Here is a 27,145-nt window from a genome sequence, read left to right as displayed (position 1 = left end):
GAAAAAAGGGCAAAAATGTTACCTTTACAGAGACAATAGCTTGTTATTGGGGCAGTACCCGGGGACAGCTTAGTACCTTATTTACCCCTAAAGGCCAATTCACACCGCACAGACAAATGCCAACAAACACGTTTGTTGGGTTTTGTTGGATCAGTGTGTTACCCTTCAGCGTCTGACCATTGGTCAGGGTTTGTTTTCACCTGACTAACCATGTTCAATCAGTATTTGTCGGTGTCTGTTGGGGCAATGTGAACAGTTATTTTTCATTCAATTCTAATTACAACGGCTAACTTGTTTGTTGGTATTTGTTGGCGTTTGTCTTAGCAATGTGAATTGGCCTTAAAATGTTTATTGTAAGACCTTAAGTGTATATTACCACTCTAGGATACTAATATACAGCATTTATGGTAGATAAAGAACAAAATGGTGCTTTTAAGGGTACTGCCCCAGTGACAAGCTGTTGTACCTCTAACGGTACAGTTTTTGCACTTGAATGGTCCTAGTTTGAGTCCCAGCTCGTGGTCCTCTCCTGGTCTTTTCCTCTTTCTCCAATATATATATATGAAGAGTTCAGATGCAAAAGCCTCTAAGTGCCATTTGAAATTTTCTTCTAGAATGATCATTTTTATCAAGCTTGTATATTTAAGTTCAGTAATTTCACTTAAATGGCAATGATAATTACCTATTAATTAATATTTAAGTGAAATTACTGAACTTAAATATACAAGTTTGATAAAAATCATCATTAAAGAAGAAAATTTCAAATGGCATTTAGAGGCTTTTGCATCTGAACTCTTCATATATATATATATATATATATATATATATATAAGGGTACAGTTGTTGCAATTTTTCCTGAATGGACAAAAAATCGGCCTGTAAAAAAAGTGAGTTTTAAAGCAGGTTCCTGGGAAGCTTGGGATGAGGTTGTGCCGGAGTGAGAACTTGAGTGGGAAGCTCTCTGCCAGGTTCTCGGGTTAGGTAACCTAGAAGCTATTTCTAAAGGAGCCTGTGGAAAGGCCTGTGAATGCGAGTGGCAATATGCTGTGAATATGTGACGCTCATCTGTTGATGGCACATTTAATAAAGAAATTAAATAAATAAATGTAAAAAAAAGCTGCTGCCATGTTGATTTATATCTATTTATATTAATGTCAAGATGGCCTGCTAGCTTGACACCTAAATGCAGTGGTGCAAAGCCATTTTCTCCATGCTCTTTCACACACTCTCTCTTTTTGCCTCTTGCCAAAGTCAGAAGGATGACGTGAAATGAATATGTGTCATAATTCTGAGCAGAGTGGGAAGATACACAGCGTATGTCTCTGTGTGTGTGTGTGAGAGAGAGAGAGAGAGCCAAGAGTCCTGTGGTTATGAACTCGAGCATTATGGTGCTGTAAAGGTTTGAATAATTGAGAGTGCACATTATTTTGAAATGCCATTGTCTGCCATTGAGTCATTTTGAGGCTCTGAAATGGAGAGCATCAGAAGCACTTGGAAATGTGAAGGGGTGTTGCAAACCGGGCCGTCGGCACCTTTGACACGAGAGGTGGGATTTTGTCACTGAGGTGGCGTTGATGCAAACACAAGTCCATCTTGTATGTGCGTCCCGTGGCCTCGTATGACCAGAACCATTGACGAAGATGTGAAACACAAAACTGCCATATTTTATTCATACTTCGAAAGTGTCCTGGTCTCCATGAGAGCTAGCCACAGATCAATCTCAGGGATTGCACAAGGCAGTGGGTAGAGAGGGAGGCGTTATCGATTTATCAGTGGAATATAGCATGTGTTTGCTTTAAATGGCCACGCTAAACCCAGCTGTCACCGACTTAACATGTTGACATTTACACACAAACACAGATACATACACACACATGTATACAGGAGAGATGGATGGAGGCACACACGTTTTCATATGGCTGAATACTTACTATAAATAAGTCTTTACACATCCTCTGTGCAGATAGGTTTACCTTGACACACACACACACAGACATTCAGCCTCAAAAAAGCTATCACATGGCTGTATTGTGAGAGCATGGCAGATTCTCACTTATGGAAGGTATTTTTTCAATTTTCAACAACACTTAGCGTTTTTTATATAGCCACACACACACACACACACACACATATAAACACACACTCACACACCTGGCATGCCGACAGCAGAGGGCTGGGTGGAGAGGAGTATGTAGTGTGAGATGCAGCATTGCGGGCCATAAAAAGGATAGTTTAACAATTGATCGGCAGAGCAGTGGTTGAAATGGCAGCTGTAAATCAATTTTATCTCTCAGCCTCTAAATAGTGTTTTCTAATGAGGTTAATGTCACATAATGACCAAATTCCACAATTTAAGAGATGCCCTCAAGGTGTGCACGCAAGATAGATGTCGCCCAGACCAGAGTTAATGCAAGACGACCCCACACGCAACAGAGAATGTACACCGTCACCTCTGATGAACAGGTGTATAAAACTTATTTATGTATAAAAAAGGAGAGTGAAATGATGAAGGATGAAGTCATATAGGGGATTAGGTTAGGTTAGGTTATTTTTACTGTACTCGTAGGTAAATTTGTTTTACAGTGCAATGATATTCTGTGGCATCCAGTACAAAAACACACAACTAAATAAAGTCCACTCAGGAAAGTGCTCTCAAAACATTACATATGGTCTTTGTAAAATCATAAAACTCCTAGTACAACATTTCCAAAAAAAAAAAAAAAGAAAAAGAAAAACACCTCTACAGGTGATTGACACCAGGTTTGGGATTTTTTGGGACAGAATGGCTCAGCCGGGCATGGAAACTGGGGTGGGGTATGTTAACTAAATGACAAGTGATATTTTATTAATATTTGTCCGAAGCATTTTTTATAACTAGTGGTGCCTCAATATCATCACTAGTAGTGAATATGCTGGATTGTTTTTTTTTCTTATATAAATACATATACATACGTCATCAGTTTCAGTTTTATCAGTTTTTAAGCATTTTTAAACATGAATTAATATAAAAACATTTTGCACAGATTCATACACTCCAGTCTCTGCTTCACAGGTGTAAAGAGAGTTTGCCGTGCTCAGCGGTTTGTACCCACATAAGAGAAAGATTAATTCAAGCTCTCCACACAAGAAGAAATATTAAGAAAACAGTCAGGTCCTAAGGCTAGCATCTATCATAAGAGCCCTAAAGCTATTACTATGATCTAATCAGGTTTAATATGATATCCTATCAAATCTCAGTCCAAAAAAGCCCTGCCCCAATTCTAAAACCACATCAACTGAACTGATGACACGGGCTAAATTGTTTCCCTTTCTTTTCAACCATGGCATATGCACGGAAAGTAAATATACTCTATATTATTCAATTTAAAGAAGGCATCGGGAATTTAATTGAAACTGAGTACTTTGTAGCGAGGAACACCTACACTTTGTATTACCAACTACTTGTGTAGGTGCTCTCAAATCAGAGCTCTTTGAATAATGAGTAAACCGTTGCTTCCACGTCCTCTCATGTATATACCCTCCAGATATTTTCCTTAGCCCTTTCCATCTTTCCCACTCCTCCTCCTCCTCTCTCTCTCTCCATCCGTTTCTGTGCTTTAATGAATTGAGTGGTAGATGAGACTATTTTTTGGGGATTAGGCTGTCGTGGCTGTGCGGTGCAGGCACTGACCTATAAAGAAGGCCTTTAAGGAGGCTCATTAATCCACCTGTCCAGGAATACTATATTTATATGTGTCCCTCAGATCTGGGCTGGGGTGCTCAAATACGATGTGGAATTACCACTGCTGGCACCCAATTCATTTCCATCGTGATTAGTGACACAGCCACACGGAGGACGCGGTGGGTGGCATGCGGCACAGACGCTGGGGTCTTTATATGGGTAGGCCAGCGTAATAGGAGTATGTGTGTCACTGTAATCTTAAGATGGTTGTGCTTTTTTTGAAAATATCAAGTAAAACCTCTGTGGTTTGATACAGTACACTTGATACAGCACACACACTCACACTTGGTTGGGCATCAAATATGTAGTCTTTTACTCTCTACAATTCTCTTCCCACAATCTTTAATCAAATCTTGCTCTCACCATCGGTCCACCTCTAAAAAATCCGTAAATGACCCCCGGAAAAGCAGCATATACCCTATTTTGATCCGTTCACATTTTGAAGCACCACTTGCACTAGATGAGGGTCTTTCTCTCACTCCCTCTCTCTCACTCCATTTTTTTTCATCCTCTATTTGATTGATATGTGAAATAAGTCCCTCTCCTGCTCTCTAAAGGCAGTCGATGTAGAAGGCCTGAAAGGTGGCCATTGTCAATGCGAGAGCACTTTGTCAGGAAACAATTCTGTTCCCAAGGCCCTGAGGACATGTTAAAAAAGATACAGCCCCCATTGTGTACTATAGGAACTTTAATTTTGCTTGTGAGGTCATTTTAATCCTGATGAATTTTTATAGTCGCTGTGGTGCTGAATGGGGAGCAGTGCTAATGCTTGATTAAAAAAAAGAGAGAGTGAGAGTAAGAGAGAGAGAGGAAAAAAAAAAATCTACCACCCACAGACCACCTAAACTTAAGGCATTAAAAAAGGCCAGACAGAAAAGAATTGGAGAAGCTTTTGTTGAGGGACACATTGGGGTGTATTTAAGTTTACAAAGGACTTCTCCTCAATGGAGACTGGTTTCTACATGGAAGCTTAAAATCAGTGGGGGCTTAAAGATAGCAGTGGTGTGAAGAAACAGCGGTCATCGACAAAGCGCTCGGAGAGCAAATCTGAAAAGGAGAAGGAGAAATAATTTGATGCTTTTCCCTCTCCTCTTCACGTCCATCCTCTCTATATTTATGAGGGCTTTACAGAAATGTGAGGCTGTGCTGTTATACCACACCATAAAAAAGAAGGAAAGGGGAAGACAAGCAGGAAACACAGGAGTGTCTGTAATTGAATTAACAGAACGAATGTGCGAGTAAACGCGCCATGGAGGAAATCTCACGGCAATTTTTTTTTACCTTGTTTTGTCTGCTTTTTCGTACGCATTTAGCATCAAAGTTCCTCAGGCCACTGCAAAAGCGGAATTGTTGTTGTTCCCGGCCCTCCCTTCTCCTTCTCCTCCTTCACTGGTAACTTTCTGGTTTACTTAAAGATTTAGCCTAATCCCCATTTGAATGCTAAGACTTGATCTGATGTTTGCATGCACTTTTATTTCCTTCCAATGTTTTTTTTTTTTTTTTTTGTCGGCCTGACACTCTTTGTCTTTTTTTTTTTTTTTGAGCAGACCTTTGAATCTGCCTGTGAATGTTGTAGAAGGCGAATGTGAATGGGCACACCTACAACCAGCCAAAAGTGTGGCAGATGTAGACGAGAATTCAATTAAACTGCCCCTGACAGGCAGTAATTGATCCATAGTAGTCTTTGGTTTGTTTTTCCTTTGTCTCTTTCTGCCTCAAATTTTTTTATGCACTGTTGTTTAATGAAAACAAAATTCTGTTTTCAGAATAGGGACTGGCTGTCTGACTCACGCTCGGCTATTTATATAATCTCCAGTCTTTCCAAATGGGAACATGTTATGCCTTGTGCTAAACGCATCATTTGCATCACTCAGTGCTGTATTTGGAGATGTTTGACTCTTAGTCTTTGAACTCAAGTCCGATATAGCCTGTGTGTTATTTCTCTCCCCGCCCCTGTCGCCCCCTCAAAGATTCAAAGAAAACACTTTCAAAAGCGTTGTACGTGAAACGTTAAAGAACATAAGCGAGAATGAGTGTCGTTGTTCGGAAGAACCTAAAAGGAGAGTCATCTGTTGCGATGATTCCCTCTGACTGAAAGTTTGCAACCCTTTGGCTTCTCGTTCATCTAATTGGGAGGTAAAACTTTCTTTTCCCTGACTCTGCTCTTTGCACCCGAAAAGGCCTTACAAGAGCGCGCCAAGCATTATTTGGACACCTGCCTTGTTCCTGGCAGCCCACTCTCTGGTGTATGTTCATTTCTACTCTTTCATAATCTTTCAGCGGTCTCTCTTTAAAGGGCCTACCTGAGCTTAAAGCAGGACCGAGGTGTTCACTCTGCTCACTCCACCCATTCTCCAGGGAGAGCGAGAATGGATGTGTCTATGTTTACGATGGAGGTCTACGAAGTCTAATCGAGTTGAAATGACAAAAAAAAAAATCAATGTAGCACACACCTGCGCTTTCCCTGCAACTATTTACGATCTACAACACATCATCACAAAACAAGAGATCAAATGCACAATGAAACTCCGATTCTTCATTTAATTAAATCTGGCCGAGGTTAAGCAGGAGACAGAGAGCTGGGAAGCGAAGAGAGTAGTAGTAAGAGAGAAAGAGCAAGAGGAAGAGAATACAGAGAAGGGCACAATATGTTCTGTTACATTATACTTTCTTAGCTGGGAGAGAGGCAAAAGGGCAGTGAAAAGGAATACTTGCTATTTAATTACTGTCAGCTGAATGAGCTGTGCTCTGTGCTGTTCTCCTCAGCCCCTCCCTGATGTAAAAATTCTTATTCACTTAGTATGTAGGTCACATTACAGTGGTGTCTGGTTATTGGACATGGGCTTAGATAACTGTTTGTTGAGTATTAAATGCTTTTGCTGCCTCAGCACCCTTTCTAACTGGTATTTTTCACACAGCTGTGCTACTGAAAAGAGGCAACACTGCTGTAAAAATCACGCTGCTGTCCCAACACCCTTCTGCGAACACCAAGCCGCCCATTGGGGTCTTTAAAGAGGCGCCGTCTGTGTAAAGTATTTATCTTTGTGTTTATAAGAGAAGAGAGAGGTTTATGTTTAAAAGCGCCTGATGATAAAGGAGTGTCGCAGCATAGCAGATGGGAAAGAAATATGCAAAAAAGGGAAGATCGCAAAACGAGTCGCACAAAAATCTGTGGTGAACCCGATGACTCCTGGGTCCCAAGGTGTTAGTCAGGCAGACGAATCGCTGCTTTCTTTCTGCTAATCTGTGTTTGCTTTGTGTGACCTTGCTTGCAGCTAATGTGTGTCGTTCTCACAACGCCTAATGGGCGGACAGGCCACCACATTGCCACAACATTGCCGGAACATCGCACCTCTCAGCTGGTCCTTTCCGTTTCTTTTTTCCTTCATTTTTCTCTTTCTTTCTTTTTTTGTCTCTTTCTCTCTCTTCCTCTCTCTAGTCTGGGAAGAGAAGAGCCCAGATGGTGATTGATTTTTCGAGTGCTGACATCTCTGCTTGAGAAGCCTTGTGCTCCTCTTTCTTTGTGCAGAGCAAGTCAGGCACACTAACATCATGATGCGATCAGCGGTTCCATACCGCCGCCACTGACTAGAGCCATTGATTGACAGATCACGCACTCCACACACCAACACACACACACACACACACAACATAACGAAGCAAGTACTTAAAAAAATCCCGAAGACAGAGACTGTTAAGAAGTGGAGTCGAAAGTCACTTGGGAGATGTCTGAGACTCGAAAGCAGAGCTGTGTGCTAAATCTTAAGACACAACCAACAGGACCACATTGATCTGGAGAGAAACCATGCTGCTCCTCCATAGTGGCGATGGATAGACATTTGCCACTGTGCAAATTTGCTACGGGTCCATTGAGTCGACTCCAAAGCTCAAATGATGTCATTGGCTAACTAGCCATTCTCAGGCCATTGCCTCTGTTTGCGTGACTAAATACATACAATTAAGGGCTCGGCACTTCTCAATCTCTATGAACTCATTGTTAGACCGGGTTCAAGTGCACTGATAATGGGGGCCGGGGGAAAACAGGCGTATCATCGTGGTACCACACAGACACACACACACACACACACACACAAGGCTGGTGGGTAAAAGAAATGTCTCATTATCTGACGCATTCCCGTTCACCCAACAACTCTCTCTCTTTTCCTGATTTGTTCTTTTGTTTCCTTAGGCACTCCATTTTCATGGAGGTATGACGTTGCGTTAATACATGCCACTCTCTCTCTCTCTCTCTCTCTCTCTCTCTCTCTCTCTCTCTCTCTCTCTCTCTCTCTCTCTCTCTCTCTCTTTCTCTCTCCACTCTGCTGCTAATTCTCCAGTTAAATGCATCATTAGTCATTTAGGGTGGTGTGAAAGTGGCTGGACAGTGGACAAGAAGACCCAAATTTGCAACTTGATGAGGAAAAATAAAAGGCTGATAGATCTATGATAATGAAAGTAATCAGCCCTGAATATGGACGCAAAACGAAACAGTCCAGAGCTAATTCTGCTCTCATTATATTCCGAGCAGATAGGGCCGAAGTGCCGGCGTAGATGGAATCACTGTATTCATCTCTTTCCGGAAAGTAGCTCAACCCAGAGACTTCAGTGTTGAGAACTTTTATTGCAATCTTACATAGGTGTGCTCTGGCCATCTGTAGATTATTAGAGTAACAGTTTTCGTGCCCCACGCTTTCCTTCAGCTTTGCTTATCTCGTCTAACATAGATAACCTGGCAGTGGAGACCATCTGAGATGTGGGATGGGGGGTTGGTGGTGGAGAGGGGGTGTCTTAACCTCCAGTGAGGGGTGTGCTTGCAGCTGGAACGGCAGGCTGGAGGTAAATGGATCTTATTTTGAGGAGTGTCAACATGTGTAAGGGTGCCCACGGCTCATTGCACGGCCCTGATCCCTCTGCAGATAAGCTGATGGATGAGGCGCAGGGGCCCGGCCCAACAAGGCCTGCTCTGCACTTCTCTCTCCCTTCTCCCTTCATCTATATTCATATCTCTCTTTTGCCTAACAATAACTCCTTTCTCTTTTTCTCCGTCTCTCTGTTTTTCCATCTCACACAAATGCCTTTTTTCGTCATGCCTCACTATCCATATATCTCTTTTGCCAATTATTCCTCTTCCTCACTGAATTCTCTATTTGTCATAGGTTGTCTTCTCTTTATCTGTCCCTCTTTCTGTCTCTCTTTTTCTCGATTGGACCTCTTTCTAAAATGGTACATTAAGGTGCATTTAAAGTCGCAATTGAATTTATTGTGAATGTTCATCTGAGTGAAACAGATTATCAAAAAAGAAAAAAAAAAGTTGGATGGGGACTTTGTTTAATTCATTTAATGCTGATAGGAGGCAGATATGAATCTGAGCTTGCAGTTGATTGTAAGAAAGGGACGGGATTTAAAGTGACTACATGTTTGGAGAAGTCCAGCATATAAGTCACCAAAGAAAAGTCTTTCATTTCACCAGATTGAGAACTTATTTTGAATTATGAGATTTTTTTTTTAAATGCATCACATGCATGGATGAATTGTTCACTATAAGATCAATAACATGCATTTAGAAAACAGATTTAGCTGCATTGCAACTGTAAAAATTAAATTTCTCTACAATTAAGTTTTGCAAAGTCTGACTAACATACCTTCATAATGTAATTTTAGCTCAGCTTTGTACAGCATTCAACTACAGGAGGCCTCAGCTCGTGTTAGATCCTTCAAATATCCGCTTCTGCAATGTGTCATGTATGCATGGACAGATTAAACACTGTAGCTTGACTACACAAAACCCCGCTTAAAACTGCACATGTAAGTTCAATCAATGCTTCAGACACTGCTGAACACTAAAAAGCCTGTCTGCTCCAGGTCTGGCAGTCATTACTGAGGGACCACACTGAGAGTCCCATAAACAGCGAATAATGGCTTTGTTACCAGGATCTGTGGTTAAGCCTAATCTAGACCCAAATCAAACCCCTTGTCCCGGTTCTTTCCACCTGCCGCCTTTTCCCCGTCACCACCGTCTTACCTCACTCCACTTAATTCTTCCTGTTCAGCAACCAGCACTGGCAGTCAAATGGCTAATTAGTTACAGATTGCTCTTTAACCCTGGGGTTATGCACCCCTAGCAGGCTGTAAAAGTCTTAAGGGAGATGGAGTGTGGTTTACAATGTGGTGAAGTTAAGAGGTCACTAGAGTTGGAACACATGTGTGTGACTGGGCCATGTTCATGTTTGCCACAATGGCCGGGCCACTTTGAGTACTCTGTAAACCCAAAATCCATTGCCTGTGGTCTCAACAACAGTATTTCCCACCCCTACAAACAGTCACCCATCCTCATACATGCAGTCTTAGAAAGAGAATGCCATTGATGGGGTTGCACTCCAGCAATCTGTCATCCAAGGCATCTGGTGTGCTTTTCTTTTTCTTTCTTATGTCTCCTCCTCTGTCTCTTGTTGTTGTTGTTTTTTTTTTTTTTTTTTTGTTGCTGTTCCAGTTCTTGCCGCATTCCTTTCAGCATGTCATTACGAACATGCTCGATTGGATGCACAACAGTCGATGCAGCGGCCCCTCTAACAGGGGCTTCCTTTAATTCACCAATCCCAACATGTGCACCTGGGAAACCTCCTTTACCAGTTAACCTCTGCTGTCCTCTCAGCGACAAGACAGGCTGACTGATCAAAAATAAATAATTAAAGTCCATAAGAAGATAAGGAGAAAGGAGAGGCGTGACATATTGTTTTGCACACTTCCATGCACACAAGTCCCATGATGCTTTCTTGTCATGGCACATCACACCCTCACACACACACACACACACACACACTCTCTCTCTCTCTCTATCACTCTCTCTCTCTCTCTCTCCATCACCTCCTTGCTCCTGCATGTGTCTGGTATTAAATGTCAAGCTAATAGTTCTGTAATGCATCCTTCCAAATGTTACTCACACAACCTCGCAAAGCAGTTACTCTAAAATCTAAGAGACAAAATCTGTCTACTCTTAAACTAAGCTGGTATTTACAGTCATTGTATTTTTCTTCCCATCAGAAAATCTCTCTCTCTCTCTCTCTCTCTCTCTCTCTCTCTCTCTCTCTCTCTCTCTCTCTCTCTCTCCCTCTCATCGTGTGGGCATATTTATGTGTGCATGTGTTCTGATGCAGAAGAAGAGGTGTCATTATCGATACAACGAGAACCATTCAAAAACCTGACCAAGAAGAAACTCGCACAACCTTGTAAGAGCTGTCATTAAGAGCTTTACCTGAAAGAATAAAAATACCACATAAGCTGTCAACACACATTAGTACCAAACAAGAGTCATTCAGGTTTCCTTTCTTTCTGCGCTCACCCGATTTCAAACGTTTCACTGACATTTATTATTTTTTTTGGTATCTCTCAAAGTTTTATGAAAATTGTATCTCCACAAAAATAGCGCATAATTATAGTATTTACGCATGTGTTAATATTAACAATTTACATCAGTGTGCAGAATGCTGTCCTTGTCGAGTACTCTCATAACTTCTGTCTCATATATCTGATGAACATGCCTCATTGAATGACTCATATTTTCCATAACCATTTAAACGCTTTGTTTTGACCATGTGTGTATGAGATTGGGACATAAATTACCAGTTTGGGTCTTAACGCAATTCGTGGTTGTATGTTAATTAATCATGTGGTCACACAGGAGTACTACCTAGTAAATAATTACACGGGGAACAGGAACAAATCTGTGTCCTGTGCTTGATCTCAGACACAATGCCAATTGTTCATCTGTTTTGGGGCAAATGGAAAAGATTAGATGCTACGCTGGGCTATTTTTTTTTTTTTGTTGTTCATGTGTGCGTAGACATGTGTGCTGTTGTATGTTTTGTTGACAGGCCTCGGTTTTGCAGGTCCCTTGTTTTAGTGCTCTTGGACAGGGAGACGATGCGATTGGCTTTGTTCAGTCTTGCTGGCAGTCGACACATGCTGACATCTGTTCCCTCCCAGCCAGTCAAACCAATCTCAATCAGGAGATATACACACACTCAATCACACGCACACACGCTCATGCATGATGAAATATTCAGTTGGTTTTCCCAATGCATGCGCACACACAGCCTCACACCAACACCATCAATCATATAGAGAGACACTGATGGTGCTTAGTCTCGAGGAATATCACACAGTGATATACAAACACACACATGCAGATGTGGTCGTTATAATGGACAACTGTTCGATTGGCCAGTTGCTTCCTTTAAGGTTAGTGATTTTTCACACAGCTGCAACATGGGCACAGTCCGCTGTACATTCACTGTATCCGCGATGTGTGGAATGTGAAGCTGGTGTGGTATGAGGCGACCAGCACAGGATACAAGCGCTTGTTGGCTGTTTCTCCCAGGCAAATAACCTGCTGCAATCCTTCCAGAAAAAGAGCAAGTGTTCACGAAATGATATGTTTCAAATGAAACACAGCCGGGCCGAGAGAAATGAATGTGACACGGCCAGATTTTGTATTTTTGTTACAATTACCCTAAACTCCAAATTAATTATTTGCAGACGCAGAGCAATGGTGAGCAGGTGGTTGCCATATTTGCGCGGGATCGTCTCAACTGCGGCTCATGCCTCACTTGATAAAGGCCTCTCACTCTGAAGCTCATATGACACACTGTCCTCTTCCCAAGAGCCTTCGCCACACTCCCTACATTCCCCCTCCCTCTTTCCTTCTGCTTTATTCTTTACCTCCATCCATCTCTCTCTCCTCTCTTGTCCCTCTAATGCGATATGACATCATTTATCCTCATCCATACATATTCAGCACTCGTTCATGAGTAATCATGTACATTGGAGTAACACCCACTCCAGCAAACCGTCTCTCCCTTCAAAGTGACTCTGTATCATTTCAATAGTTCCACCTTGAGGGGATTTAAAGTGGGGGAACAGGCACTGGAGAGTTGAAGTGATCTAATGTTATTAACTGATCAAACCGACTCAAAGAGGAAATGGAAACTCTGTAAGCCAAGAGGACATGTGTAGCTCTGGTAAAAGACACAGAGCTTTTATTGGACTTAAAGGGATAGTTCACTTTGAAATTATTTTTTAAAATGTTTTAGCTTACCTCAAGGGCATCCAAGATGTAGGTGTCTTTGTTTCCACAGCATTTTCAATTTTGACATTTTTTGGTCAAACCGTTGTTGTCCGTCAGTCATACACTGGAGGTGAAGGGGGTCCTCAATCGGTTCACCTCAAAGAGCATGCACAGCGAAGTCAAAATTAAACATGATTTAATGACTCGTACATGTAAGTACACATTGATGGCCTAAGACACGAAACGAGCGGTTTGTGTGAGAAAACGAGCAGTATTTATATCGTTTTACCTCTTGTAATCATAGCCATGACAAAATGATGTGACGGCACGGGCGCTTCGGTCTGCGCATGCGCTGGAAGTAATCGCTTGCGCGCCTACGTGACTCTTTGTTTATACAGAGATTTCTGAAGTTTTACCTTTCACTAAACATATTTAGATATATGGGAAACTGCAATGGAAGACAATTTCGGTATATCTAAATATGTTTAGTAAAAGGTAAAACTTCAGAAATCTCCGTGTAAATATTGAGTGACGTCACACGCAAGCGATCACTCCCGGTGTAACATTGAGCTGATTCAGTTCGGTTCAGTTGGACATTGCACAAGTCTGATTCAGATCACTTGAATTACACGAGGTAAAAGCTATATAAATACTGTTCGTTTTCTCACACAAACCGCTCGTTTCGTGTCTTAGGCCATCAATGGGTACTTACATTTACGAGTCATTAAATCATATTTAATTTTGACTTCTCTGTGCATGCTTTTTGGTGGACCCCCTTAGCCTCCTGTGTATGACTGATAGACAACAACGGTTTGACTGAAAAATGTCAAAATTGAAAATACTGTGGAAACAAAGACGCCTACATCTAGGATGCCCTTGGGGTAAGCTAAAACATATCAAAAATTAATTTCAAAGTGAACTATCCCTTTAACACATTGTGATTTTCTTACCATTGTGCCCTCAGATCTTTAACCTGTGTTCATATATATAAGCATTACTAGAACTACACTTTCTATTAGGATAGAACTATGGGCACTTCCTTGCCCACCTTCCCATTTTATTGTTTTATTCTTAAACCAGACCCGGATTTTCTTGATTACATTTTTTTTTTCTTAAAAATGTTTATTACTGTAAATGTTAAGTCTTTCATTTATGACAGCGCTTTCCCACCATATATATTTTTACAGAAACGATGACTGTTTTGTACCGTCATATATGAAGAGTTCAGATGCAAAAGCCTCTAAGTGCCATTTGAAATTTTCTTCTAGAATGATCATTTTTATCAAGCTTGTATATTTAAGTTCAATAATTTCACTTAAATGGCAATGAAGATTACCTATTAATTGTTATTTAAGTGAAATTACTGAACTTAAATATACAAGTTTGATAAAAATCATCATTAAAGAAGAAAATTTCAAATGGCATTTAGAGGCTTTTGCATCTGAACTCTTCATATATATATATATATATATATATATATATATATATATATGTCTTAAATTATATATATATATATATATATATATATATTTCTTAAACTGTAAAAACTGTATTTAAAAAGTAAAAGCAATTTTATCTAATTGTCTGTATTTGGGACATAACTTGTTAGTTAATAAATAAATAAATAAAAAATGACCGAATTGTATGTGTGTGTGTACATTCACACAGTCCACGGCCCGGGTCTGGATGTTTTTGTGGAATCTTGGAGCGTCAGCTTGTAAGGGAGGGGAGGGGAGGTGGGCAAACCGAGGAGCATGACAGTAATATTGTGCGGCAGACACAACTATTTCACAGGGGCTTAGAGGCCCTCCCGGATGATGTAGTCTGTCAGCGCTACACAGATCCAATCTGAACTCCGCCACCACTCACCAATATTCACTTGGATTATGTCTCGGAGTATGACTGAGCACTCTGAAGACATGGAGAAGGAAAGGAGGAGAGAGGTAGATGGAAGTGGAGAAGGAGATGAGTAATCCTCATGTGACTTTATAATGCTGTAGATGAAGTGTAGAGAGAAGGCGTACCGTGGGACGGTTTGCGGTTGACACACATGTGCGCACACACATGCTTTACATTCTCTGCTTGTCATTTGCACCTGCTTATTTGGATTTAACACTTGATTTAATGTCCTAAAGCTACAGTACCACAAAAAATTCAGAAACTCATACCGATGAAAGAAACCAAGAATGATGGTGAGAGGAAGAAAAATCATAACAACAGATAATTATTCAGCCTGCTGAAGAAAAAATCCGAGCGAGGGGAGCAGGCATTCTGAGGGAGGACGGTTACATTCTGTTCTACTGAGCAATTTAACGATAAAACAACAAATACGAACACAACCCATTGGATCAGACGGGCTAAAGAACTGATTAGAATATATCAGCACACCTCTTCTCAGCAAGCCAGCTGCTCGGAAAACACAGTCTTAGGGCATAACGTCAAGCAGAGTGAAAAGAGCTTTTGTGTGTGTGTGTGTGTGTGTGAGAGAGAGAGAGAGTTTGACTCTTTTTAATCCATTATTCTTGTCCTTAGATGTTCCGCACTATTCATTTCTGATTGTAGGGTGGATATTATAAACAGTGGCTTGTCACTCTACTTAACTGCTCATAATTAACAGATCAACAGTTCAATTACACTGGACTTGATTGTTTCTCGATGGAATTGTTTTCAATTTAAGGACAAAAGCAACTAGTAAAAGTAAACACTTGTTCAGATGTGATTTTGGATCATTCTCACTCCGAGTTTGAATGTGATACTATTTTACCTTTTAGCAAGTCTTTATGTATCATTATGTGGGCTGTTTATTTTAGTGGGTTGGGATAATAGAGTCTTGTCCTATGCAAATGAGTAAACAAATCAGATGCTTGTCAGGGTTCTGTGTGCACCAATCAGGCTCAATAAATTTAATGCGTAAAATTAGCTTAATGCATACTACACACACATTAGCAAATAGCTAAATATCCAGTGCAATCCAATTGCCAATAGTTTAGCAATATACTGTATGAGGCACAGTCAAGTCACTTTCAACCCAAGAAGCTTTCAGTTGAGAAATGTTTCGCCCTCGCACGGAATTTCCAATATGGATGTCTTTTAAGCTTTCTTTTCAAATGTATTTCCTTGATTTTAAACAGCATAACAGCAATTAATGGCTGTAAATGAGCTACATAAACTATAGCTCTCACAGACGCTTCATCCCAACCTGCTCCTCGGCACTCTCACAGCCAACAGCTGGACTCTTATTCCAGCCTTCAGACCCCCTCTACTGCTAATGTGTTCGTTCATGGTACTAGTGTTACTGAGAGGGTGAGTGAGTGAGTGACAGAGAGATAAAATGATAGAATTTACCATTTGTAAGTTAAACCCATTCCAGCTTTGCCCCAGTTTAAATTACACTGTTTTTCTTTTTTGATTTCCATTTTGCGCATAATGCCTCTCTCTCAGCATGTTTTAAGTTATATTATTAGCGGGTCTCTGGAGAGTGTCCCCCCTCGTTTTTGGGGTGGGATTCTAGGCTCTGGATGCATTAGCTCTCCGTAATTGGCGAATGATCATGGGATGGAGTGTGGATGGAGAGAGAACTCGCAGCACGCACACCCACACACACACACACACGCACACGCTCGGCTCAGTGCTGTATGGCCGCGATACTGGAAGTCAGCGAGGGCCCTATCAGTCAAGCCTAATGCTCGGCCTTAATACACTTTAATAGCTTCCTCCGCTGTCTCCGATCCCTCTTCAACATTGATCTGAAATCATCTTTCTTATTCTTTTTTCGGGGGGCTTTTGCAGACTTTCACAGCATTTATTGCTGTCACCTGTCTCGTGTGCTCAGATTAATACGGAGCGATAGGGCTAGGTTGGGGAAGGAAGCCATTTATTAGCGTTCGGATGTGTGTTCGGCAAAAGGCTAGAAACTTGGCCGAGCCGACGCGGCGTTTGAAGAGCGGGCCCGTTTGAGCCCAGGATCCGTCACATGAATGTGTAAAATACCCGACGCCCGCGCAGGCTGTCACACAAAGGGCTATCACCCTATTATTCAAGAGCAGCCATGGAGCCAGGCCAGAGTAGAGTGTTTCTGGGGGGAAGGGAAAAATCGGCTTGATTGTGATTTGCCATTTATAATTGGCCAACGATGTGAAATGGTCGGCAGCCAGACTTTTTTAAAAAGGCAATCTGCGGCGGTGGAGGGGCCGATGGTTCGCTAATGACAGCTAGCGCGATACGCCTTGGGAACAGAATGGTGCTCGTGTAAGGGTAGGGAACACAAATATGTTTATCTGTAGTCAGCGATGTTTGCATGACTCAAATGGCATTGTCTATTGATTTCCTTTTCCAAAACATCGGCAACACAATGGAGCTGAAATGCAGAAGCAAAAGCGAAACGTTTCTGCAATTTGAAAACAAACAAACCGAACCCATCTTTAATTCCAGAGTCGCTTAGCTTATTAAAGAAGTTACGCGGTTCGTTTTGGCCTTTGTTTGTGCCTGTAATCTTAAAGGGAATACTTCTGCGCAATGCTTTTCGGTCTCTGTTGCGCGTTTGTGTTTGTCCCTGGTCTGGGGAGCTGGATTTAAGCTCTGAAATGACAGAGTTCAAGGCTGATACTCCTGTTGGCAGTGAGGCATGGCAGACGATTTCTCGAGGGGGTCTGCCTCCACATTGTGAGCTCGACAAAAGATAGTATTTGATAAAGGTCCCCCTCCCCAAAAGCCCCCATAAATAATGAAAAGTTAATGAAGAGGTAACTTAATGATGTAATGAATATGGCAGCGCAAGGTCAAACAGAACTGTCGTGGGTTGGGTGGGCATGTGAAGTGCGTACTCGTCTGTGTGTGTTTGCGAGGGTGTGTGTGCAGTTTTAATGAATGTATTGTCACAGGAAGTGCGATAATGTTTAATTAGTTTCATTTGTGTGAGGCATGTTGTATGATTCTTAGATGACCTGCTCTCAGATATAAACCGTGCGTGTGTGTGTGTGTGTGTCGCTTAGAAGGAAAAAAAAAAGAGAGAGAAAAGATAGCAGTTTGAGGGAGTGTGACTCACAAGTGTACACCTGTGTGTGTTTATGCAAGGGAGAGTGCTTGTGAAACCCTTCTGTTTTGGACAGCTTGTTTGAAAGTGTATTGTATGCATGCTGGTCTAGTTGTTGGGTGGGGTCTAGTCTGGTGATTAAATATTGAGAAAGTCTGAATAATAAGTTGGGTCCAGGTGCAATTGATAGGGCACACAAACAACTGGCGCACACTGTTCTGTCTGTTTGTGTGACCAAGAACATGCATTTCACCAACAAACACAGCTATTTGTTATTAGACAAACAACAATCAGTGAGTGAACTCAACACCGTTGAGTTTTCTTGTTGAGGTGGTTCTTGTTTCAGTATGTTGTCCTGGTGTTAAAAAGTGCCTAGTCGGCAGCAGGCAGGTAAGCACTTCGATCTGTTTCTCCTGGACTGAGGTGAGGGACTACCATGCCGATAGTCTCAGCTTCAGCTCTGACACACGGCCCAATGCGTTATAACAGAGGGAGTGTAGGGTGAAATAGAGAGATCCCAGTTGGAGCCATGGTCTAGCGCTTAGAATGTGTGCATGCAAGTTGCATTATAATAAAATTGCACTATAATTGTATTACTGGCAACAAGGTAAGTTAAAGGCAGAGTAGGTGATTTGTTCATCCAAAATCAAAATTGTCATCATTTACTCACCCTTGTGTTGTTTTAAAGGGTTATTTCACCCAAAAATGAAAATTCTGCCAGTAATTACTCACCCTCATGATTAGGGTTGGGTATCGTTTGAATTTGAACGATTCTGATTCCGATTCCGATTCCTTGTTTCGATTCCGGTTCCTAACGATTCTCGATTCCGATTCTTTTAAGAGGCAGGGTCAAAAAAGTTTAGCTAACCTTGCTAAAGGTTTTTCTGAAGGAAATAATCCTTTCTGAAGGAAATACTCCTTCTGTCACAAATTTTGCCGAGATTTTGTTATTTTTAGAAAAGTGAAGCCACACTTTGGACCGCCGACATAAGCTACTCATGTTCGACTCGCGCGATTATGCCAACACTTCTTCCTTGGTGTTGTTCAGCGGTTTCTTCTTCCGGTCGACGGACAATGAATATCGAAACTAGGAATTGAAATTTTAACTTTTGAACGATTCCGGGAAAAACGAAAAGTTAGTCCCGGTTTCAATCGATACTCGATTCTCGATACCCAACCCTACTCATGATGTTCCAACCCCGTAAGAATTTTGTTCATCTTCGGAACACAAATTAAGATATTTTATGATGAAATCTGAGAGCTGGATCACTCCTTCATAGGCTGCTAGGTAATTGCATCTGCCAACACAGAAAAGTTAGTAAAGACAACGTTAAAATAGTGACTACAGGGCTCAACCTTAAGTTTATCAAGCGATGAGAATACTTTCGTGTCAAAAATGTATTCAACTATTAATTTTCTTCTGTAGGGCCTCTGATGTGAGTTCAGGAGAGCGCATGCGAGAACTGAGAAGATGACACAGATGGGTCTCGATGTAGTGTTTAAAATGGTTCTAAAGTGTGCATGTCCGAATCGTGAGAAACCAACCAGAAAACAAAAGAGTCTTACCAATGCCGTAAAATGAATTGCTTACCTTTCACACTTTCCCATCAAATGATCGTGAGCGTCATCTTCTCAGTTCTCGCACATGCGTCATGGCGCTCTCGTGAACTCACATCAGAAGACCACACAGAAGAAAATGAATAGTTGAATATTTTTTTTTTTTGTTTCTTTTTTTTGTGCAAAAGTATTCTCTTCGCTTGATAAACTTAAAGGATACTCCACTCAAAAATGAACATTCTGTCATCATTTACTCACCCTCAAGTTGTTGCCAACCTGTTTGAGTTTCTTTCTTCTGCTGAACACAAAGGAAGATATTTTGATGAACGATTGGAACTTTGGCACCATTGACTTCCAAAGTATTTTTTTATCTACTATGTAAGTCTATGGTGCCAAACAACTGTTTTTCAAAATATCTTACTTTGTGTTCAGCAGAAGAAAGAAACTCATACATGTTTGCAAAAACATGAGGGTGAGTAAATGATGACAGAATTTTCATTTTTGGGTGGAGTATCCCTTCAAAGTTGAGCCCTGTAGACACTTTGACTATTTTAACGGTGTCTTCACTAATTGTTCTGGTCCGGCAGATGCAATTACCTAGCAGCCTATGAAGGAGAGAGACAGCTCTCAGATTTCATCAAAAATATATTAATTTGTGTTCTGAAGATGAACGAAAATCTTGCGAGGTTGGAAGATCATGAGGGTGAGTAATTACTGTCAGAATTTTTTGGGGCGAACTAACCCTTTAAACCTGTATGAGTTTCTCTTTTCTGTTGAACACAAAATAAGATATTTTGAAAACCTTTGGTTTCTGGTCCCCATTGACTTCCATAGTATTTTTTTTTTCCTACTATGGAAGTCAATGGGGACCAGCAACTGTCAAGTTACCAACATTCTTCAAAATGTATTATATTGTGTTCAAATGACGAAAGAAACACATACAAGTCTAGAACAACTTGAGGGTGAATAAATAATGAAGTTAAGATAAGATAAGGAGTCCTGGATTCAACAAAAAAACAACTGTTGTCCACACTTTATATAATTAATGGCAAAAAGGGCAAAGATTGATACATTAGTGTAATAGGTTAGTCATTTTAAATATTTTGAATATTTTCATGGTTATGATGAATATGACATTAATATTGTAATAATATTAATAGTTATTTTTCATAAAACGTAATGCAAACCAATCCATTGATATCTGTGATAAAATCCTCATATGATGTAGACGTCATCTGTAAGTATTAGATCACAGCACAGACAGCAGATGCTTGGCCAACGCTTTCATATGCAGTCAGAGAAATCTCGAAACAAGACCGGACTCACACGGGGACCCTAGCGAGGGGTCAGTGAGTTTTTATCTGTGTCTCCTGAAACATTTACAGTTCCCCGACAGCTCTAGCGCTGGCCAGGCGTGATTTGTAGTTCATGTGCAGATGTGTTGCTGAGAGACGTTTTAATGTGACGGGCGAGACGGTTCTCAGTCTGTCTCTGCGGGTTTATGGAGGAGCTCCGTGTCTGCGTCTCAATCTCTGAGACCTCCCCCCGTGCTCCCAGACTCCCTATCTCTTCGCTTAACAAGCCTGAGGTCATGAAGAAATAGCACAGTGCCCCACTTAACCCAAGGTCAGGTCCCTGAGTTGATTCGCCGTATGCTGTCATAAGAGCCTGACAATAAAAGCAGGGATGGATTCGCTGCCTCTCATGTTAACCTGAAATGGTTTGCTTGCCTTTTTACTGCCTGTCTCTTGACAGCTATCGGCGGACAGGTAACAATCATCCTAAAGTTTAACAGTATATAGTGTAGGGGAAAGAATTACAGCTTGCGGAATGAATGAGAGAAGCAGGGAATGTGTGCTGTGGTCGTGGCGACTGTGAGGAATGTCTTTAAAGTGAAATCATTTCCTTTTCTTAATCAAAATATGACAGACCTCTGCAGTCCCATCTGCACGCCACAGCACAGCCTGGAGCTGCTCTGAATGGGCAAGACGGTGGAGCGTTATCATGCTCTGAGAGTTTTTTATGGCTTCACTCGTAATTCCCACTTGCTTTGAGTCGCAGAGCTCATAGGAAAGGGAAAAACATTACGCGCAAAACCTAAAACATCACTAATAGCGAATGCCAGCTATAAACTCTGGGCCGGTACATGGAACGCTCTCACGTTTCATTGGGGAAATAGAGCAGCCAGTTTGACGGACAGATTAAGGAAGGCCTGTGGACCTTTACCATATGTCGAAGTGTGGTTAGCTCACAGATTGTCGCGTCCATCTCAGCCTTCCCACCTCATCACCCTGGAGGCTTGAGCATGAGGTTTATTAAGTGTGAATGGTGTGGTCGGGGTGGCGCGTGTCTCAGGAGCTCTGTTGTCTCGTGCACTCTGGGAAAGCACCTGTGCAACAATGCAAGTCTTAAAATGTTTGTGGTGGCACAGGGCAAATCATTGAGGAGAAGGCATTGTTAAAACACATCTGCTCTGCCATCTGATCTGGCTCAGTGTCATGTCTTCAAGGCCATATTTCATTTCTGCCTTTAACAATGTAGAGCCCACCAGGGGATGTGTACCCCAGGGGGTACTTAATCAGCTTCCAGTTGGGTACTTGAAAAGTTTTTTTTTTTTTTTTTTTTTTTTTATGTACAGTACATGCACATTTGGTACCAGTTACAACTGAATGTGTATGTATGTATATGTTACAAATTGGTTAGGGTATTTTATTCTTGCTTTCATTTGCTATATTAAAATTTCATCATAAAAGGAAAACTTTTTAGTACTTTTGTTAAACGTCCCATCTGAATTTCATCTGTAAATAAAGTTGTGCTATTATTATGTCATTATTACATTATCAACACTGATAATAATAATGGCTGTTACTATTATTATTAACGTTATATCAGTAGTATGCAGTTTTTTGTATGAAGGGGCTGTAGGGATACATGAGAAAAACAAGTTTTCGCTTTATTAATGTCACTAACAAAGATTAGTCACATTCAATTGCAGTAAATATACAGGACAGTCAAACATGTGCAGTTCTGCAACCAAAATTAAAGAACAAAATAACAAAGCTAAGGCCTCAAGCAGAGAAATTAAACAACTCAGGCTGCTTGGACATAAATAGTTTAATCTTTGCTTCATAAATCAGGTGGTGAGCGTTCATTTGGCCTGAGTGAGGCCTTCAGGTTCACACTTGGTCTGTGTAAACATGTTTTCTAGTCAGTCCTCCTCTAGAATGATCCACAGAGCTGTAATCAAAAACAATAACCATTGGAAAGCGTAAACGTTTCAGAGCGTCGCTGAGAAGTATGAAATAATAATCTGTGTGTGGCCTGACGAATGCTGAGAATGCAAACATTTCACAATAAAGTTGTTTAAATAGAGACCTTGGCATCGATGACTAAGAGATAGGACATGCTGCGTTAATTACACCCGCTCATAAAAATAAACCACCGCTTTAAAATATGACTCTCCATACTACGGGATTTAACCTATTAAACGGCAGTGAGGTGTGTTGCTCACATGTGAAGGAAGGGTGTATTGTTTAGAGTAAAAACACAACAAGCTCAGAAAGAGATAGAGAGAGAGAGAGAGAGAAAGAAAAAAGACCAAATAGCTGTACAATCAACAAAGGAACAGAGTGTTTACTCTGAACTTAAAGACTTTTGAATTATTCCCCAACATTGTGTGGCATTAGGATGAGAAAACAGCTCGGCTAAGTGCACGTTTATTATTTTTAAACCGTGTGAAAAGTAATATGCTTTAAGGAGCCAGCAGATGTATTGGTAGAGCTATAGAGGGCCCACACATAAAGTTTGAAGTGAGTTAAGTTTCATCAGGGGATGGCGAGAAATGGATTATTTTCCTTGAGCATGGACTTAAGTTTTAAAGTTCACTGCCGGGTGGCCCATTCCTATTATCCGTGTTAACATAAGAATAGAGGATAGGAAGGAGGCAGGGCTAGAAAGAGAGACTCAAAATGAGAGAGAGAGAGAGAGAGAGAGAGAGAGAGAGAGAGAGAGAGAGAGAGAGAGAGAGAGAGAGAGAGAGAGAGAGAGAGAGAGAGAGAGAGAGAGAGAGAGAGAGGGTTACTGGTTTAAATGAACTTCTACATTGCAGAAGTGCTTGTTATCCACTTAGAATGTCCACATGTTCACTTTCACTTCCCACTTTTACTTATGAAGTCCAAGCCTCTCAGGTAATGGCATAGCAGGGATGTCTGAGCAGTCTTGGCAGTCCTCAAGATTTGAGTCCAACCACTTTTTTTGTAGGCCACACGACAAGCACACGTTCCCAGCTTAGACGCCTGGCTAGAGAACAAGGAGCCCGGTCACAGAAGCGGCGCGCTCCGGCTAATCACGTTACACTGTTTTTGCTTCACATTACACTTAGTTTACCCCTGAAACAGATTCAAGGGAACCATGACAACTCTTCAGTCTGTGAAGAGGCATGCCGTTATGAATAAATGTTTGTATACATTTTTTTGTGGATCTTGGAGTGTGCACATGGTGAACGGACTGTGCTTAAAGACATCTGGATGCGATGGAATAGAATTTGTTTAAACAAAATGAAGCCCCTCTCTCTCCACCTGGAAAGCCACCCAGAGCGCACGCTGCTCATCACTACATACTTGTGCAGTGATTTTAATAGGACTGTATTGACAGATATTTCAGTACAGCAATATGAAGGCTTTTGAAAATGTGTGATAACTTTCACAGCTCTTACTGAAAGAGTCAACATGGATACCGCGACTTTACACGTGGCGGAGCTGAGGGGGAAACACTGATGAACTTAATCCATTAAGCCTTTTTTTCTTGTTCTTGTTCTTGTTCTTGTTCTTGTTCTTGTTCTTGTTCTTCTCCTTCTTCACCTTCTCCCCTCATTTGAATTTGTTGTCACATTATCCATGTTTGCACTTTCCTGTTACAGTGTCTTCTATGTATTATTAATAATAATAATAATAATAATAATAATAATATATTGAAGACAAGTGAATAAGCTAGATAGTTTTATGCACTTCTTAAAATAAATATTAAATTAATTAATAATAATTCATAATAAAAATGTCTTTATTTCATGTCTTTATTTTTTATTTGTCTTTATAATCTTTATTTTATTCATATTATTTTTATTAGTATCAGTCATAATTAAGTGCTAGTCACAAGTATTAGTCACAAATCTAGTTGTATTAACTTTTTGAAATAAATATTACATTAATTAATAAAAAGAATATATATATATATATATATATATATATATATATATATATATATATATTATAGAGAGATACATTTTATTCACTGCTATAATTATTAGTAGTAGTCATAATTACAGCATATCATAATTTGAATTTGTACATTATTAATATAATTATTATTATTTAATGTATTTATAAGAAGTCCATAAAACTAGCACTTGTAGCTTATGCATATTGTAGCTGCAGCATGTTTAATGAGCAAGTGCTGATGAAGGATCAGACAAGTGAAGGGTGTGAGAAGGTATGTGCATATAAGAGACACCTATGGATTTATCAGCCTCTTAATTCTTTTTTAACAAATAGTCCGGGAGTCCTGGATGGCAGGAACATGACTAGGATAATAAGTATCATGGAAGCTAATCAGATTTCTAAGAGGAATTGATTGTTGGTTTTGCAGAAAGAGCAGAAGAAGGCTTGACAATAAGCTGAAATTTAAGTGTTAATTTTTATGCTAATCTTCCAGCAATCTCCACGTGATGCAATTTGCTCCCCTGCTCCGCAGATATGAAATTGTCCCGCTCACAGAGAAAATGTCAGCTTGCCAGACCCTGAAAGCTTGTAATTTATTAGGTATGTTTCTATTAGTATGTGTCACACTTGTTAGCCAGCATCTCTCTCTCTCTCTCTCTCTCTCTCTCTCTCTCTCTCTCTCTCTCTCTCGTGCATAAGTTGTACACATGCAAACTCCCATACTCAGACTAGAGCGCTCCATGTGTTTGCCGCTCAGCCCGCGGCCTTAAAGAGCGTCTCAGCTCAGTGGCTGTAGCACCAGGGCATTAATGTATTATCATATATCGGGTGGTCCTTGCCCTGTGGACAAAAGGCTGTTTAATACAATTTAATGACATTCCCGAGCAGGAGGGAGAAAGGGGGAAAGAAAGGGCAAAGCCCAGATTAAATTAGCATTTGTGGTTCTTATAGTTCACCCATGCAAAACTTAGCAACAGAAGCGCTATGACTCCACCCCTCCATCCCCCTTTTCTTTTTCCCCCGTTGTCTCTAGACGAAACAGAGCGTCAGCACAGAGTGAGAGTTCAAGTAAGAGTTGAGTTGGATAAACTGAACGTAACACGGGTTGCAGCTCATAACCTGTCAGCGACGCTCATGTTCCCTAAAGGCCACAGCTTGATTGATTTCCTGTGCGGCGCAGTGATGTCATCCATAAGAGACGCGCGGAGCTGACAGCCAATGCGTTTAGTCATCTCTGTGGCCGTGCCGTTTACCGACACGGGTTTCTTTGTCTTCATCTGTCTCAGCCTCTCTTTACACATCTCTATCTCTCTTCTTTCCCTCCTCTCTCTCTCTCTCTCTCTCTCTGTCTCTCAAGCACAAACCCTCCCCTCATTTCCTCCCTGTTTGGGTTGTGTAAGGAAGCCAGTGCCGGCCATCCAGTGTTACACTCTGTGCGAAGGTTTGGATGCAATTCACATATAGGTCAATTAAATGCGCCAACATCTGCTCTCTTCTAACCATTTGCATACAGTATTCATATGTTAATGATGTCCCTTGTTTTGTGTGTGTATGTTTGTGTGTGTGTTTTTCACTTCCTCCCCTCCTCCTAAAAAAAAAAAAAAAATTCAGAGATAGAAATTTTTTGGATTCAAACTGCTTCATGTGGTGACTCCAAACCGGATAGTGCCATCCTATTTTTATTTCCTCTCCCTCTATCCCTCTCTCTCTCTCTTGCTGAAAGCAGAAACTCCTTTACTGTGAGCGACGGGCTTGTTCAGCTGCCATTGGCCCTGATTTGAACAAGAATCCTTCCACTGTAGCTGCAAAGGAAGTCCTTGCCTTTGGAAAGCAGCTTAACGCCTTATAAATCAGTGATGAGGCAGATGGACCAGCGATAATCTATTTAGAATGCCTCACAGCAAATATTGTCGTACAGATGATTAGAGATTGAGCTATTTTAACTCGGCCTTCTCCGCCCTCTCAGCAAATCTTCTGCTTCTCTGAATGATTTAAATTGGAGAGTTTCTTATTTCCCCCCTGCTTTTCCTCCCTAAATATATCTGCATTTTCAAATCGCTCACTCACTTTTGCACGGGGGAAACAAAGTGGTGAAGTGTACGTGTTTTACGCCGCCATTTTCTTGGCAGGCTTCGTGGCGTGCCATGGAACAAAGAGAGCAGGGAAATGGGCCTGAGCCAACAGGCTAATGACAAAACGCATGCTTCTTAACCCAGTATTAGTAGGGGGACGCGGCAGGAGCGCGGTTGTACGTGAGGGCTGAAGCCGGCACCCCGTTTCGCTTTGGTGGTCGATAGGTCCCGATTTAGCATGAGGCCGCGTAAGACGGGCTGGACGATGGATGGATAGAGAGGGAGAAAGGGAGAGAGAGAGAGAGGGAGGGAGGGTGGAGTGCGAAAATGAAGTGGAGGTTGTCAGATGTGGCAGCTGCTTGGAATCCTGATAAATATAAGTCCTTATTGATCGGCTGAAAATGAAAGATCCCAGAGTGGCGTGCAGTATTTAGCTTCTTGTCTGCCGAGCGCGTCAGCGGTGGCCTTGCCTTGCTGGGATAG

At 41.2% G+C, this 27,145-nt stretch overlaps 1 protein-coding gene across 6 annotated transcripts in view; it reads left to right on the top strand.

Annotated features, from left to right (window-relative positions):
* Positions 1–27,145, top strand: part of znf536 (zinc finger protein 536) — a 188,328-nt gene that overhangs the window by 33,435 nt on the left and 127,748 nt on the right. The gene's annotated exons all lie outside the window — the stretch shown is intronic.

The sequence above is a fragment of the Pimephales promelas genome, chromosome 1, assembly GCF_988280905.1.
Source record: "Pimephales promelas chromosome 1, fPimPro1.hap1.1, whole genome shotgun sequence".
NCBI lineage: Eukaryota > Metazoa > Chordata > Actinopteri > Cypriniformes > Leuciscidae > Pimephales > Pimephales promelas.
Note: the sequence above shows the minus strand (reverse complement) of the source record. Positions and strands in the feature narration are given on the sequence as shown.